The 17194-nt window shown below is 38.9% G+C and overlaps 1 protein-coding gene across 3 annotated transcripts in view; it reads left to right on the top strand.

The window, feature by feature from the left end:
* The window catches only part of ANK2 (ankyrin 2), a 629932-nt gene that overhangs the window by 83896 nt on the left and 528842 nt on the right, over positions 1–17194 (top strand). Inside the window, exon 1 of one of the 3 annotated variants that reach the window (XM_087437713.1) lies at positions 13144–13266. The exons of the other annotated variants lie outside the window; for them this stretch is intronic. The gene's annotated coding sequence lies outside the window, so the exon portion shown is untranslated. Of the gene's footprint in view, positions 1–13143; positions 13267–17194 lie in introns of those variants that run through there. 3 annotated transcript variants of the gene reach the window in all.

Here is a 17194-nt window from a genome sequence, read left to right as displayed (position 1 = left end):
TATAGTCACCATGCTGTACATTAGATCCCCAGAACTTAGTCATCTTATAACTGAAGGCTTATACCCTTTGACTAGCATCTCCCCATTTTCCACACCCCCTAGACCTTGGTAACCACCATTCTGCTCTGTTTCTGTCAGTTTGACTTTTTTTTTAGGTTCCACATATAAGTGAGGTCATACAGTATTTGTCTTTCTCTATCTGGCTTATTTCATTTAGCCTAATGTCCTCTAGGTTTATCCATACTGTTGCAAATGGCAGGATTTCCTTTTTTCTCATGGCTGAATAATATTCTAATGTATATATATACCACATCAACTTTATCCATTCATTCATAGACAGACACTTAGGTTGTTTCCTTATCTTGGGTATTGTGAGTAATGCTGCAGTGAACATGGGAGTACAGATATCTCTTTGAGATACTGATTTCGTTTCCTTCAGATATATACCCGGAAATGGGATTGCTGGATCATATGATAGTTCTATTTTTAATTTTTTGAGGAACCCCCATACTGTTTTCCATGGTGGCTGCACCAATTTACATTCCCACTGACAGTGCACGAGGGTTCCCTTTTCTCCACATTCTTGCCAACACTTGCTCTCTCTTTTCTTATTTTAAAGATTTTATTTATTTATTTTTCCCCCCAAAGCCCCAGTAGATAGTTGTATGGTCATAGCTGCACATCCTTCTAGTTGCTGTATGTGGGACGCGGCCTCAGCATGGCCAGAGAAGCAGCGCGTCGGTGCGCGCCCGGGATCCGAACCCGGGCCGCCAGCAGTGGAGCGCGCTCACTTAACCACCAAGCCACGGGGCCGGCCCTCTCTTTTCTTATTGATAAAAGCCATCCTAACGGGTGTGAAGTGATAGCTCATTGTGGTTTCAATTTGCATTTCCCTCATGATTAGTGATGTTGAGCACCTTTTCATGTACCTGCTGGCCATTTATATGTCTTCTTTGGAAAAATGTCTGTTCAGATCCTTTGCTAATTTTTTAATTGGATTATTTGTTTCTTTGCTATTGAGTTGTATGTGTTCCTTATATATTTTTGATATTAACCCCTTAGATATATGGTTTGCAAATATTTTGTCCCATTCCATAGGCTGCGTATTCATTTTGTTTATTGTTTACTTTGCTGTGCAGAAGCTTTTTAGTTTGATGTAGTCCCATTTGTTGATTTTTGCTTTTGTTGCCTGTGCTTTTGGTGTCGTATCCAAAAAAGATCATTGCCAAGACCAATGTCAAGGAGCTTTTTCCCTGTGTTTTCTTCTTGGAGTTTTACAGTTTCAAGTCTTACGTTTAAGTCTTTAATTCATCTGGAGTTAATTTTTGTGTGTGGCATAAGATAGTGGTCCAGTTTCATTCTTTTGCATATGGATATCCAGTTTTCCCAACACCATTTATTGAAGAGACCGTTCTTTTCCCATTGTGTGTTCTTGGTTCCCTTGTCAGAGATTAGTTGACTGTATAGGCATGGGTTTATTTCTGGGTTCTCTATTCTGTTCTATCAATTTATGTGTCTGTGTTTATGCCAGTACCGTACTGCTTTACTATAGCTTTATAATATAGTTTGAAGTTAAGAAGTGTGATGCCTCCAGCTTTGTTCTTCCTTTTCAAGATTGCTTTGGCTATTTGGGGTCTTTTGTAGTTCTATACAAATTTTAGGATTGTTTTCTCTTATTTCTGTGAAAAATGTCATTGGATTTTTATAGGGATTGCACTGAATCTGTAGATTGCTTTGGGTAGTATGGACATTTTAACAATATTAATTCTTCAAATCTATGAACACAGGATATCTTTCCATTTATTTGTGTCTTCCTCAATTTCTTTCATCAATGTGTTATAATTTTCATTGTAGAGATTTTTCACCTTCTTGTTTAAATTTATTCCTAAGTATTTTATTGTTTTTTATGCTATTATAAATGGGATTGTTTTCTTAATTTCTCTTTCTGATAGTTTGTAGTTAGTGTGTAGAAATGCAACTCATTTTTGTATATTGTTTTTTTATACTGTAACTTTACTGAATTCGTTGATTAGTTCTAACAGTTTTTTGGTGGAGTCTTTAGGATTTTCTATACATAAGATTATGTCATGTGCAAACAAGACAATTTTACTTCTTTCCTTCTGATTTAGATGGCTTTTATTTCTTTTTCTTGCCTGATTGCTCTGGCTGGGACTTCAGTGCTCTGTTGAATAGAAGTGATGAGAGTGGGCACCTTTGTCTTCTTCCTGATCTTAGAGGAAAAGCTTTAAGCTTTTCGCTGTTGAGTGTGATGTTAGCTGTACGCTTGTCCTGTATAGACTTCATTATGTTAATATACATTCATTCTAATTTTATTTTATTTATTTATTTATTTTTCCCCCAAAGCCCCAGTAGATAGTTGTATGTCATAGCTACAGGTCCTTCTAGTTGCTGTATGTGGGACACGGCCTCAGCATGGCCGGAGAAGCAGTGCGTCGGTGCGCACCCGGGATCCGAACCCAGGCCGCCAGCAGCGGAGTGCATTCACTTAACCGCTAAGCCATGGGACCGGCCCTATACATTCCTTCTATACCTAATTTGTTGAGAGTTGTACCATGAAAGGATGTTGAATTTTGTCAATTGCTTTTTCTGCCTCTATTGAGATCCCAGACCAACTTATCCTTTTTGATGCTTCCTATGCACCAGACATTGGTCTAGGCACGGAGGAGACCATTATAAAGGAGCCAGACAAAGCCTCAGTGCTCTGAGAGCTAATATTCTGGTGGCAGTGTAAGATAACAAGGAGGTAGGGACTGTGACAAAGTAGGTAGGTATGTAGATTTTTGTACCTTTGTGTTTAAGATTGTGTGGGGCAAACAAAACGAGTCTTCAGGGGAACCTGGCTCTTGGGTGGCCTGTTTCCAACTTTCTCCTCCGGGAGAAAGTTGAAGTTTGTTAGCATGGCTTCCAAGGCCCTCTGTGGTTGAGGTCTCTTTTTAAGCACCCTCCATCCTCATTTCCTGCTACTCCATAACTCTGAGCCAGCAATGCAAAACTGTTTCTAGTCCTTACACACCCTATGCTGTGCTGCACCCCTGCTTCTATTGTTCTCTCTGTTGTCTCTCTGTGTCTCCTATCACAGTTGCTGTTAAAATACCTGACACTCATTAAATGTGGGTTGAATTGAACTGAATGTGATTCAGTGCTGTTCTTAAGTAACTTAAAATCTGGTTGAGGAGACAAACATGTATGCAAACACCTTTACAGATGTGCGTAAAGGTACTGTAATGAGGAATGATAAACCAGAGCAATGAAAATATGTGCAGATGCGATTCACAGTCACTATTCTTTGAGGAGAGCTGGAGAATGGCAGAGATTCTGGATGATGGGTGATTTTTATCCATATTTTTAGAAAGGGGATAAACTTTGGATTTGATGTACGATTGATTTTGCGTTAATCCTCAGCAAAATTTAGAATGAATTTAAAAATAGGTGGTTTGTAAGCACTCAGATTGGGGAGAAGTAATCACTAGTAATCAGTTTGGGTTTGCAAAGAGCAAGTGAGATCAAACTAACCTCGGTCCTTTTTTTCATAGGTCTCCTAGTTAATAAGGAAATGCTGAAGATCCAGTATTTCAGCCCAGCTTTGGGCAATCCCCTAGAAGGCAGCATTTGGTTATTTTGTCACAGGACTTGGTCCTTTGCTCTTTGTGAGACTTTGTGCATGAGGCCAAAAAAGGGCATGTTTATTAAGTTTACAGATGACTAAGTTTTAATGCTTTGGAAAGTAGAATTAGGATTTATGGTAAGGCTGAAATGATGAACCAATATTGAAAAAAATGAAACTTCACAAGGATACATACAACCACGTGTATACAAATAGATTCAGCATTCATCTGCTTATGTTTCAGAAAATGAAGATCTATTTTAAGAACAATTCAGTGGAAAAGTTCTAGTGATTTTAGTTGACTGCAAGCTTGTTATGAGCCAGTAGTGTACAGGACTGCCAAGAAAAGTGGATAAAATCTAGGCTGCATTAGAACAGCTGAGGGCTCAGAATAAGGGACATAATGCCACTTCTTTGTGCTTTTCAGACCACTTATATTTGGAGCCTTGAGTTCTTAGATCTGGGTGCCACATTTCAAGAGGAAACACTGACAAAGTGGAGCATATTTGGAAGTGGGTAAGCAGGACAATGAAGAGAGTGGAAAATCATGTCAAATAGCAAATGGCTGAATAAACTGGGAGCTTAATCGCTCTCTTCAATTATATGGAAGAATGAGTACACAAATTTACGTCACTCCAGGGACCAGAACCAAAACAGTGGGTTGGGGAATTTGAAGAAAGCAGATTATTACTCAATATGAAGAAGAATTAAAAACTAGAGCTCTTAAAATTTGAGTGAAGTATTAATTGTCAGTAGTGTAGAAACGATAATTCTTCCCAATTCAATTTTAATCAAAACACAATAGAAAACATAAAGAAAAAAATGAGATTTTTTTGAAGTTGGGGGCAAATTTCAAAAATTACGTGGGAAAACAAATGGACAATAATGACTTTAAAACTTGAAAAAAGAAGGTTGTTTCATTACTACATAAAGCTAAAGTGATTAAATCAAAATGACAATGGTACAGACAAACCAATAGAATAGTTATCTCAGAAATAGACTCTAGTATATCAATAATTTAATAAAAGACAAAAGAGGTATAACAATTGAGGAGAAATAGAGGGATTATTTAATAAATTTTCTAAGACAATTGGTTTGGTAATTGGAGATAGATAAAATACTGTGAAAAGCTTCCAGGTGATTTTTAAATTGTTAAATGGTTTAAAAAAGTCAAGCCAGAAAAATTAGAAAAATTAGAAGTGAATATTTAGAAAACTCCTGGACTTGAGGAGAATTTTCCTATTTTATTATGTTTTACTATAAAAGATTTCAAACATGGAAATATATAGAGTGAATAGTATGACAAACACCCATATATTCCTTATATATGTTTACTAATTGTTATCCTTTTGCTATATTTATTTTCTTTTTAAAGCATTTGGAAGTAAATTTCAGACATGTAGTTTTACCCCTACATTCTTTAGTATGCATCTCTAAAATAATATTTTTCCTAAGCACAGTAATATTTTTATCACATCTAGAATATTAATAATAATTCCCTATCTTTTATTTTATTTTATTTTGTGAGGAAGATTGGCCCTGAGCTAACATCTGCCAATCCTCCTCTTTTTGCTGAGGAAGACTGGCCTTGGGCTAACATCTGTGCCCATCTTCCTCCACTTTATATGGGACGCCGCCACAGCATGGCTTGCCAAGTGATGCGTCGGTGTACACCCGGGATCCGAACCAGCGAACCCCGGGCCGCCGCAGCGGAGCATGCGCACTTCCACTTGTGCCACCAGGCCGGCCCCCCTGATATCATTTTTTTTTTTTAATAATTTTATTTATTTATTTGTTTTTCCCCCCAAAGCCCCAGTAGATAGTTGTATGTCACAGCTGCACATCCTTCTAGTTGCTGTATGTGGGACGCAACCTCAGCATGGCTGGAGAAGCAGTGCGTCAGTGCGCGCCCGGGATCCGAACCCCGGCCGCCAGCAGCGGAGCACACGCACTTAACCGCTAAGCCACAGGGCCGGCCCTCCCCTGATATCTTTTAATACCCAGTACACATTTAGATTTCCTCATTTGTTCCCAAAGTGTGTTTTGTTTTTAGCTAATTTGCTTACACAGGATCCAATCAATGACCTACATGACTCTTACCATTTGGCTGTTCTAGCTCTTATTTCTCTGTAGTCCAGAAAAGTCTCCCTCTCCCTCTTGTTTCATTATGTTTTCTTATTGAAGAGACTGGGTCAGTTTTCTGGTAGAATTCCACCTTCTGGATATATAATTGTTTTCTTCTGGTTTTATTTAACTTCTAGTTTACTCTCCACTGTAATTCCTGTAAACTGGAGATTTTGATCTAAAGTGGTGACTAAAGTCAGATGAAACATTCTTGTCGAGAATATTTCAGGGCCAGCCCCATGGCCTAGTGGTTAAGTTCAGCGTGCTCTGCTTTGGCAGCCTGGGTTCGGTTCCTGGGCGCGGGCCTGCACCACTCATTGGTGGCCATGCTGTGGCAGTGACCCACATACAAAATAGAGGAAGATTGGCACAGATGTTAGCTCAGGGACAATCTTCCTCAGGGGGAAAAAAAAAAGAATATTTCATGGGTGATGCTGTGAACATGATATTGTATCATATCAGGAGTTGCACAATACCTCGTTGTTTTACTTTTTATGATGCTAAGCTCATCACTAGATTAATGGTTAATGTGAAAATTGCCACATCGCTCCGTGGTCAAGTTATGATTTTTCCCCTTGAGACAAATAAATATTCTGTGTTGATAACTTGGCAGTGGATTATTGTCCAGTCCTTGTAAACCTTACGCTCAATGCTTTTAGCATCCATTGCTGGTTCTTTCCTGAACCAGTTATTCCATCACAGGTTGCAAAATGGTAATTTTTCCAATTCTGTCTGTCCTTTTGCATTCACTAATTAGGATTCTTCTGTCAAGAAGAGCTTCTGCTCATCAACTGGAGCTAATTCTTATCCTGAAATAGAGTTCCATGTGGTAAAGAAAGAATTAATACTTAAACCTCTCTCTTTGCCACTTTTTGAGTAATAAATTGATATAACCATCATCTTAATTAGTAGCAATGTGTGTTTTTCTTTCTGTGTTGAGTATCATTAGGATTTTTTATATTCAAGTGCATTAATCCATTATAGTATTCCTCATGATGCTGTGACAGATTGTATTTACCAAAGAAGGCTACACCAATATATTTGGTCCCACATGTTCTTCTTAGAATCTGATATTGACACTTCTCCGTTACTTCTGCCCAGCACTCTCCTGGGACAGCTGCTTTTAGTGAAATCCAATCACTTGGAAGCTACCATGTTGGAGGGAGCATATGGAAAGACAACATAGAGATATAGGAGGTTGACTAAGGGGTCCTAATTGTTCCATCCTTTAGCTGTTCAATCCAGGCAGCAGACATGTGAATGAGTGAGTGAGCCCTCAGAGGATTTCAGTCTCCAGCTTTTGAGGTGCTCAATTGATGCTGAGTAGAGTGGACGCCAGCTGACCCACTGAGCCCTGCAGACTGAAGATTTGAGAGAAGAATACATGTTGTTTTAAGTTTGGCCTGGCTTTTTTACACAGCCACAGTAACCAGAACAGATACTTTGATGGAGTTGGCCTTTGGATGCCTCCCCAAGTTGATTCCTACGTCCCTGGACATGAGGCCAATGCCCTTCAATAGTTTCCTTGCTTTCTGACACAAAATGATGTCTTAAGCTCACCTTGTACATTCTGTGCCTCAGATCTGAAATCAGCCTTTTCCCCAAAGAGCTCTTATTCTTTTTATGGGGGATAGTATATAGGGTTCAAAATGTGGGCATTAGGAAAGCTTTCAGTGGAAACAATTACCATAGAAAAGTTACATATTTGATGACAATAAAACAGTTCTACATGTTTCCCAAAAGCAGAATTGAAAGAGAAACTATGAAGCTCAACAGAATGGACAAAAAAAATATTAAAAATCCAATAAAAATAGAAAATAACATGAACTAGCAATTCTCAAAAGACGGAATACCAATGAATAGTAAATACAGTATCAACTTCCTAATAATAAAGAGAATATATACTATTTTTTCCTTTATCAAATTAGTAGATTTTCTTTAAGAGACATAAGCTTCAGTGTTGACAAGAATGCAGTAAAACTGTAATCTTGTTTACATTGGTGGAAATGTCACTTGATTTTTGACTTTCTGCTACGTAATTGGGCAATATGAATTAAGTCCCAGTATTAAAAAGTTGCAACCATTTGTACTAGCTAGGATAGAGCCTAAGATGCTGTGACAAAGAGGTATCAAATGAAGTGCCTTAAAAAAATACGTTTGTTTTTCTCTTGTACCATGTCTAGGGTGAGTGGTCCAGGTTGGAAGGGCACCTCTGCTTTCTGTGGTCATGTAGGGGCCCAGTTTCCTTCCATTCTCTTGCTCTGCCATTTCCTAAGTGTTAAAGCTGTGTGGGTGAAGGTAGGTCACAGGCAAGTCTATGTTCCTGCCTGAAGGGGAAAGAAAGAAGTCTAGGACAAGCAATTTTCTTTTAAGTAAGAAGGTGAAATTATGCTGACGAGGCCACCCCTCGCTGCAAGGGAGGATGGGAGCTGTGGTCTTAGGACGGGCAACTATATATCTAGCTCCAACGCTGTTCCTTAGGAAGCAGACCACATCCTTTGACTCAGTAATTCCATTTCTGATAATCTATCCTAATGAGTTAAATCAATTATAGAAAATAAGTATTAATTACTTAAAGAACAATAACTCAGCCACGGAGAGTAATGTTCAGTATGTTACTTACTAGAGAAGAAAGCCACTTGAGAAACATCTATGCACTATTATTGAAGGGTTTTAGAGCCATGGTATGGAATTAAATGAGATGGGAAACAGTAGAGGGTTTTAAGTAAATGAATGATTCCGTTTGATTCAGAAGAACATTCTGTTTGCTGTGTGGAGGACAGAGTGGAAGCAGTTGCCACAGTCCAGGAGAGATATGATGATGGTAGTTGGAACTAGAGTTTTAGCAGTAGTAGTCTTTGAATATTAAACTTTTATTAGCTGTATAGATTTTGGAAGGAGCATTTTGTCTGTGAGACCAAATTTTCCACTTTACTTAGCCCATATAGCAAGAGATGGTGGCAAAAGATCACTAAGTGGGGTGTTGGTGCAGTCACATTTCTGGGAAGTGTCATTTTTTATTTTTATTTTTTATAATCAATATTTACTTATTTATGGTTTATTGTGGTAACATTGATTTATAACATTGTATAAATTTCAGCTGTACATCATTATACTTCTATTTCTGCATGGATTACATCATTTTCTCATGTTCATCACCCAAATACTAATTACAATCCATCACCACATACATGTGCCTAATTATACCTTTCACCCTCCTCCCTCCCCCTTTCCCCTCTGGTAACCACCAATCCGATCTCTGTCTCTATGTGTTTGTTTGTTGTTATTATCTACTACTTAATGAGTGAGATCATACGGTATTTGACCTTCTTCCTCCGACTTATTTCACTTTGCATAATACCCTCAATGTCCATCCATGTTATCACAAATGACTGGATTTCGTCATTTCTTATGGCTGAGTAGTATTCCATTGTGTATATATACCACATCTTCTTTATCCATTCTTCCCTTGACGGGCACTTAGGTTGCTTCCATGTCTTGGCTATTGTGAATAATGCTGCAATGAACACAGGGGTGCATGTATTTTTACACATTGGTGTTTTCACGTTCTTTGGATAAATACCCAGCAGTGGAACAGCTGGATCGTATGGTAGTTCTATCCTTAATTTTTTGAGGAATCTCCATACTGTTTTCCATAGTGGCTGCACCAGTTTGCACTCCCACCAGCAGTGTATGCGAGTGCCCTTCTCTCCACATCCTCTCCAACACTTATTGTTTCCTGTCTTGTTAATTATTGCCATTCTGATGGGCATGAGGTGATATCTTACTGTAGTTTTGATTTTCATTTCCCTGATAATTAATGATGCTGAACATCTTTTCATGTGCCTGTTGACCATCTGTATATCTTCTTTGTCAGGACTTTTGCCCATTTTTTAATTGGGTTGTTATTTTTTTTGTTGTTGAGATGCATGAGTTCTTGATATATTTTTGACATTAACCCCTTATCCGATGTATGGTTTGCAAATATCTTCTCCCAATTGTTAGGTTGTCTTTTTGTTTTGTTGATGGTTTCCTTTGCTGTGCAGAAGCTTTATAGTTTGATGTAGTCCCATTTGTTTATTTTTTCTATCATTTCTCTTGCCCCGTCAGGTATGCTGCTTGAAAATATGTTGCTAAGACCGATGTCAAAGAGCCTACTGCCTATGTTTTCTTCTAGAAGTTTCATTGTTTCAGGTCTTACATTCAAGTCTTTAATCCATTTTGAGTTAATTTTTGTGTATGGTGTAAGATAATGGTCTATTTTCATTTTTTTGCATGTGGCTATCCAGTTTTCCCAACACCATTTGTTGAAGAGACTTTCCTTTCTCTATTGTATGTTCTTGGCTCCTTTGTCAAAGATTAGCTGTCCATAGATGTGTGGGTTTATTTCTGGGCTTTCAATTCTATTCCATTGATCTGTGTGTTTGTTTTTGTGCCAGTACCATGCTGTTTTGGTTACTTTAGCTTTGTAGTATATTTTGAAATCAGGGAGTGTGATACCTCCAGCTTTGTTCTTTTTTCTCAGGATTCCTTTAGCTCTTTGGGGTCTTTTATTGTTCCCTATAAATTTTAGGATTCTTTGTTCTATTTCTGTGAAAAATGTTGTTGGAACTTTGATAGGGATCGCACTGAATCTGTAGATTGCTTTAGGAAGTATGGACATCTTACTTATGTTAATTCTTCCAATCCAAGAGCACGGAATATCTTTCCGTTTCTTTGTGTCTTCTTCAATTTCTTTCAGCAATGTTTTACAGTTTTTGGTGTACAGATCTTTCACCTCTTTGGTTAAGTTTATTCCTAGGTATTTTATTCTTTTTGTTACAATTGTAAATGGGATTGTATTCTTAATTTCTCTTTCTGCTACTTTGTTGTTAGTGTATAGAAATGCAACTGATTTTTGTATGTTGATTTTGTAAGGGAAGTGTTATTTTAAAATGTCCAAAGTTAATTATATTTATAAAGTTAAAGGTGAGCAAAATGCCAAGAAATTCTAAACGAAAAGACACTGCTCAAATAGAAAAACATATCATTTCCATTTTCTTGTATTTTACTTTATTAATATGGTCTTTCCCACAGAATAATCACATTATTATCAAACCAGAGGTTTTCATTATTTTGTCTTTGTTCCTTGCATTTAAAGTGGATTGTACTATTTTCTTATGCATTTAAATAATATTTATTTATTTATTTATTTTAGGGTATTAAAGTCATTTTTTAAATTTTATTTATGTATTTTTTCCCCCAAAGCCCCAGTAGATAGTTGTATGTCATAGATGCACATCCTTCTAGTTGCTGTACCTGGGACGCGGCCTCAGCATGGCCAGAGAAGCGGTGTGTCGGTGCGCGCCCCGGATCCGAACCCGGGCTGCCAGTAGCGCAGCGCGAGCACTTAACCGCTAAGCCATGGGGCCGGCCCTAAATAATATTTAAATAGTATCCATGTAGCCTCTTTATTATGGAAATAATTTAATCTAATAATCTATTAATCTATGTAATTATTAATCTAATAGACTGTCATTTTATATATAATATTTAAGTCATCTCTTTGTTTTGTATCAAGCTTGTGATATCTTCCTCTGAGAGGATGACCAGGTTGCTTGTGACTATGCAATTCAATATGAGATTGCATGGGGCAACTAATTTCCATTTGCTCTCTATTGAGAATAAGCCATATAAAGAATAAAACTGTTTGAGTCAATTCATTTATTCTTACTACTTATTGAACACCTATTATTTTTAAGTCACTGTAAATAATACCAAGGTATGTGAAATTCAAAGGGTTTATAAACTGTTTAGGAAGATCCTGTTTCTACATAAATATCTGAAATACAGTTGATAAACCAAATTCACAGGAAGTAATGCAATTAAAATAGACAAAGAAAGTGAATTCTCCTCTTGGCTAGGGAAGAATTACATTTCTAGTCACTGCTGCCTAACTTGGCTATGATTTTGCTTCATAAAAGCTTAATAATTTTGGCTATTATTACCTTAAAGGTTACATTTATTACTATTTATCGTAATTATTTATCTTATTTATTTATTTATTTATTTATTTATTTATTTATTTATTTATTTATTTTGTGAGGAAGATCAGCCCTGAGCTAACATCCATGCCAATCCTCCTCTTTTTGCTGAGGAAGACTGGCCCTGAGCTAACATCCATTGCCAATCTTCCTCCTTTTTTTCCCTTTTTCTCCCCAAGGCCCTAGTAGACAGTTGTATGTCATAGTTGCACATCCTGCTAGTTGCTGTATGTGGGACGCCGCCTCAGCATGGCCTGACAAGCAGTGCGTCAGTGCGCGCCCGGGATCCGAACCCGGGCCGCCAGTAGCGGAGCAAGCGCACTTCACCGCTAAGCCACGGGGCCAGCCCCTATCATAATTAAATTAAGATAAAACCTGCTTTTGTTATCAGCCTTCAGATTCAGTATTAGATACAGAACATATTATGTATAAGGAGCTTTGATAAAGCTATTACTTTTTTGACTTATCACAGAAATAGAATTAGAAGCCCTGTGCCAATAAAAATAAATCTTATTTGAAGCTATGCATACCGTTCAAATATCCCCCCTAATTTTAACATTCTCCCTTTGTGCTAGGTACCTTGTAGGTGATCAATAAATGGTTACTGAATGAATGAATACAAGCATGAATGGATGATCCTTTCTGTCTACTTCCCTGTCTGTCAGTCTGCGTCTGTAAGTCTGTTTCTGTTGGACTGTATGTGAGTCCCCTCACAGTAGGATTATTGTACATGGCGCTGAGTCGAGTGGTTACCTCCCTGAGAGCTTCTGTAAACTTAAATCAGTGGTAACTCGTTTAAATAAAATCCACACAAATCACCAATATATTTTTTTAACCCACCAATATTTTATGACTTAAATGTGTATACACACACACACACACACACACACACACAAAGATAATCTACAGAAAAGGGGGGGTAGTGATTTGCAGATGAATCACTCCCAAGGTATTGGCATCTTGAGAGTAGTTCACGCTTCACCTTCCCTGACCAGGAGTGGAACTCCAGTTACTTCCCATATATCTGATAAATTCTGGCTGCTAACAAATCCAAGTGCTTTTCTTACTTATTTTTTCCTTCTGTTAGAAACAGAAGGAATCAGGCAAAAAAAAAAAAAAAAAAATTTGTGAGAAAATGACAGTTCCTTACTCTGACACTCTTACACTCTAAACAGTGTACCACCTGTTTAAATGCAGGCCAGAGGCATCTAAATGATGCAACCCAGGAGTGTGGAAGAGGCTGGCGGATGGGCTGTCACGTCTGGCTGATGTGATGTCAGAGCAGATCATGTGGTGCTCTGTGGGCAGCTGGGACTGGCCCGCCGAAAGCACATGGATTACAGTCTGAGGCTGTAATGGGAAAGTCGTCTCCTGGGCTGCTGTCTCATAGACATCAGCTGCAGGGAAGCTGGGGGCTCTCGGATCTGCCCCGCTCTGAGGCCCCTCCTGCTGAGTGACTCACAGGCACAGTGCAGAGAGAAGCTGCTGCTCCCAGTAAGTGCTTAAAGAAGGTCTTATTCAGAGCATTTTGGAAGCGGGGAGGAAGTGTTGGTGTTGACGGGGGTCCTGGAAGCCCTTTGTCAAACACTCTCCCAGGATCTGGGCTGGGCAACGTCGCCTTCCGTGCCATCCTGGAGTTCACAGGCAGCGCTGATGTGCAAATGTCCCCCAGCCCCGATTTCGGTTTGTTCTCCGCGTGATGTGTTTTTCTGATTTGCGTTTTCTCTTTTTGTAATTTAGGGCAGATTTGTTAGATCTGGTTAAAGGGGGTTGATTTCAGATTCCCAGACCCCTGAGTGGACCTGGTGTTCTCTGCATGGTAATCAGGGAGAGTAGAAAGAGGGTGGTGGCGCTCGGTCAGAATCACTGCTTGTGTTAAGATACTGGCTGTGTCTGTGCTGGAGAAATATTTACTGGTTACCACCCCTTTTCTGCTTGGGGTGAGTAGGTGGTGAGCGAGAAATCAGGGTGAATCAGCAGTGAGGAGCATGAAGATTTGGGTAGTTTCTGGTAAATTGTAATGCTGTTAACATATTGCCTTTCTTTAATTGCCTAATTCATATTAGGTAGTGTCGTCTGGCAGAACAGGTGCCTGTAGTGAAAGAGTGATGGCGTTCTCTTCCTTTTCCCAGCAAGCAAATTGTCTTTCCTGCTTCAAAAGCCCAGTTAAAGAAATGGTGAGAAGTGTGAGAGGGGCAGATTTCTAAGCACGTCTTTTTCTTTTTGCTGGTAACAAGCATCACATTCCCACGGTCATGCAGCTTGAGAGACCCTCACCTCTGCGAGGTTTAGGTGTGGCCTCTTTGGAGAGCAAGGGAATAAATCCGATAACACCTTACTGTTCCTTTTGGGCATATAACACTGAGTTTATTTTAGAGACTGAAAATAAGTGTGTGTGGCTGGAATGGGGTGTAAAGGGAAATTTAGAAGAACAGATTGTCTGTTTGCCTTGGCACTTTTCTCTGAACACGTGACAGTTTTAGGTCAAGGTGTAGGATGGATGTCCACTTGATAGACAATAAGCAAACATTAAATAATTAGGGTATATCTTTAAGCATTGGAAAAATATTCTCTAGTTTTTTTAGGGATAACTCTAGTCTTTTCTGTGAGTCTCTGCACGAACTGTAGGCTTTGGGGCCAGAGACCAATTCCTGAAACATTTAGGCATTGAAGGAACTTTGGGTGGGAAAGATAGTCGAATAGGAGCAAAGCAAGTATGCTTAGGTGAGGTCTATTCTCTTTTACAGCCTTTTGCAATAGATGATTTAAGTCCCAGAACCTCGAACAACAGACAAGAGCTTGCCCCACCCATCGTGTTGTGAACATGGATTATTCACTTGCCATTTTATTCCACTGAACTGCCTGAGCTCTGAGTGCAGAGAGGGTTCTAATTCATGCTCTGAGCCCTGTGAAACAGAGTACAAGCCAAATTAAATGAAGCCATAGAAACATGAAGATTCTCTGCGTCCTGCCCCACCCCACCTTGTCCTCCTTCCATGCTGTTGAGTGAAGCTGGGTTGATGCTGGAAAGGGTCCCTAACTCTGCTTGTGATTTTGGTAGGCATTTCAGAGAAGCTGACACAGGGCGCGGGATGTGCAGCTGGCACTCGTGGCGGGAGAGCAGGTGAGCGCAGCGTGAGGAATGTGTCCGGAGGTGCTCTTACCGACCCAGCCATCTCTCTCCGCTTCTCAGTGCAGCCCTGGACCACACCCCCCTTTTTGGCCACATGCCAAACACTGTATATTTCTGAAGAGGAGCCCGATGAAACGATGCCCATGCTTGGTCATAAATCCGAGGAGCCCTCCTCTCTCTGCAAGCACACATCGCTTGCTTCTTAGGGTAGAGATGCCCATTTATGAGAATTTTAGAATTTTGTTTCCTCAAAGATTAATACAGTACTATGAAAAGAACTGAAAGGAAATTACCCATTTCCCCATCTCGCTCACACAAGCTCTGTTTAATGTCTTTGTGTTTCCTTCTTGTCTTAACTGTTCCTTTCAGCAGGCTATGATTAATGCAGAGGGGTCCTCGACACTCCAGATTTCTACTTCTCAGGGAAGGCACGTGCAGTGGGGGACTTAGAGCTGGAACAGACCTTAAGGACTGACAGTTCATCCCCTTATTTTCCGGAGGGGAAAACTGGCCAGAGTTATACAAGTGATGGGTGACAGAATCAGGACCAGAATCCAGATCTCCTGCCTTCCTGCTCAGTGCACCTTCTGCAATCACAAAACTTAAGGAGAGAGCATTTTCCTACAAAAATTAGGTATTTTTCAATTTCAGGTTATTTTTTATTCTCTTTAGCTGTGATATTACTAGAACAGTAAAATCACTGCAATTTCCCTCTCCTAAGAATATGTTGGAATAGATTGGCAAGTCCTTAAAAAGAAAATTAAGCTCCATTTTCTCAGGGGAGTAGCATGTATATATTTTTGTGGGTCATGTGATGAGATCTCAGATACCTGATCATTAGTTTCCCAGTCTTGCCTTACTGGGAATGTGGACCACCCTAATTAATAAAGGGATCATCGTTCAGTTATGGAAAATCAATTACCACAAGAACATTTAGAAGCTTCTTCCCATTTGGGTTGTTTTCTGAGTCATATTAATATTCTTTTTTTATGCAGACCCTATTCATGGTGACATATTTAAAACCATTTAAAAGATGCTTAATTTAACATAAAGTTTTAGCTTAACTTACTCTCTTTAGATTACTGCTAGACCCAAAAGAGATTTTCAAAACAATACTTGTTGATTGAATGATAGAATATACAGAACATTACAATGCCTACTTACGGGTATAATGAGATTTAAAAGGTAGCGCAATGTAATGCTGTACCATAAGGGTATTAGAATGCCCATCTGTTAATTATTCATTCTAATTTTGGTCAGGGTGAGATTCACATATTTGCTTGAAATCAATATAAATATGAATAAATGTCACATGTAATTCATCTGTGTTAATGCATCTGTAAAAGCAATAAACATATAATTAGATTGGGTGTTGTTTAATTACAATTTTTGGGAACCTTGACTACAATACAGAGGCCCTCTGATTGTATCCTTTATGTGAAATAACCAGTTTCTACTGGTCCAGTGAGGGCATCTTTTCATTCTAGACATTAAACGATAGTGATATATTGGGAGAAATTAGTTCTGGTAGCTTTGAGTGGTTTCAACAGGAATAATTGGAACACTGTTCTGAAGAGCCTGCACTCTCCAGCTCGGAAACAAATGGCTGCATGTGTGACATTTCTAAATGGTGACATCTTCAAGGAACCCCCTAGCTGATTTCTTATTTTAAGCTTCAGATTATGGAGGGGGAAAAAAACAGAAAAGGGAGATTAGACGTTAATGTTCCTAATATGGAGAGACAGAGACTCCAAAGAAAGATAACACTTATTTTAAAAAGATGTAACTAAGAGGAAATGCCAAGAAGATGGTTCAGTGGAGCCTTGGTGCTGTGAATAACGGTTGTCCTCATTGTAAATTTCACTGTTTAAGGTCCTGGGTGCCTTTAACCGGTTCCATTTAGGCAGAAAACACAAGCAAATATCTCTTGTTGTAAACAAAGCAACAGATTTAAGTTAATGCTAATGTGTTCACAGCCAGAGCCAAAAGCTTTTCAGGGTTATTATAACACACTGGGCTCTTAGCCCGTCCATCTAAATGTCTAAAGTAGACTGAAGTTATGGAGCAGTCCACTGTATACACCATCTCACATGAGAGCCAGATGCTACTGTTTACTGTGCTGGTAACTTTGCCAGCTTCAATGTGAAATCTGAGATTACTGCTTGGGGTCAATGAAAGTTATAGATTGATTTTTCTGATCATAAATTTAAGCTCCTACTCTCCAGTCTGTTTTGATTAATGCTGATTTTTTAGAATAATCTCTTAAACCTAATTTACGCCCAACTCTCT

The sequence above is a fragment of the Ceratotherium simum genome, chromosome 12 (genome assembly GCF_057802395.1).
Source record: "Ceratotherium simum simum isolate JZ-2026a chromosome 12, ASM5780239v1, whole genome shotgun sequence".
NCBI lineage: Eukaryota > Metazoa > Chordata > Mammalia > Perissodactyla > Rhinocerotidae > Ceratotherium > Ceratotherium simum.
Note: the sequence above shows the minus strand (reverse complement) of the source record. Positions and strands in the feature narration are given on the sequence as shown.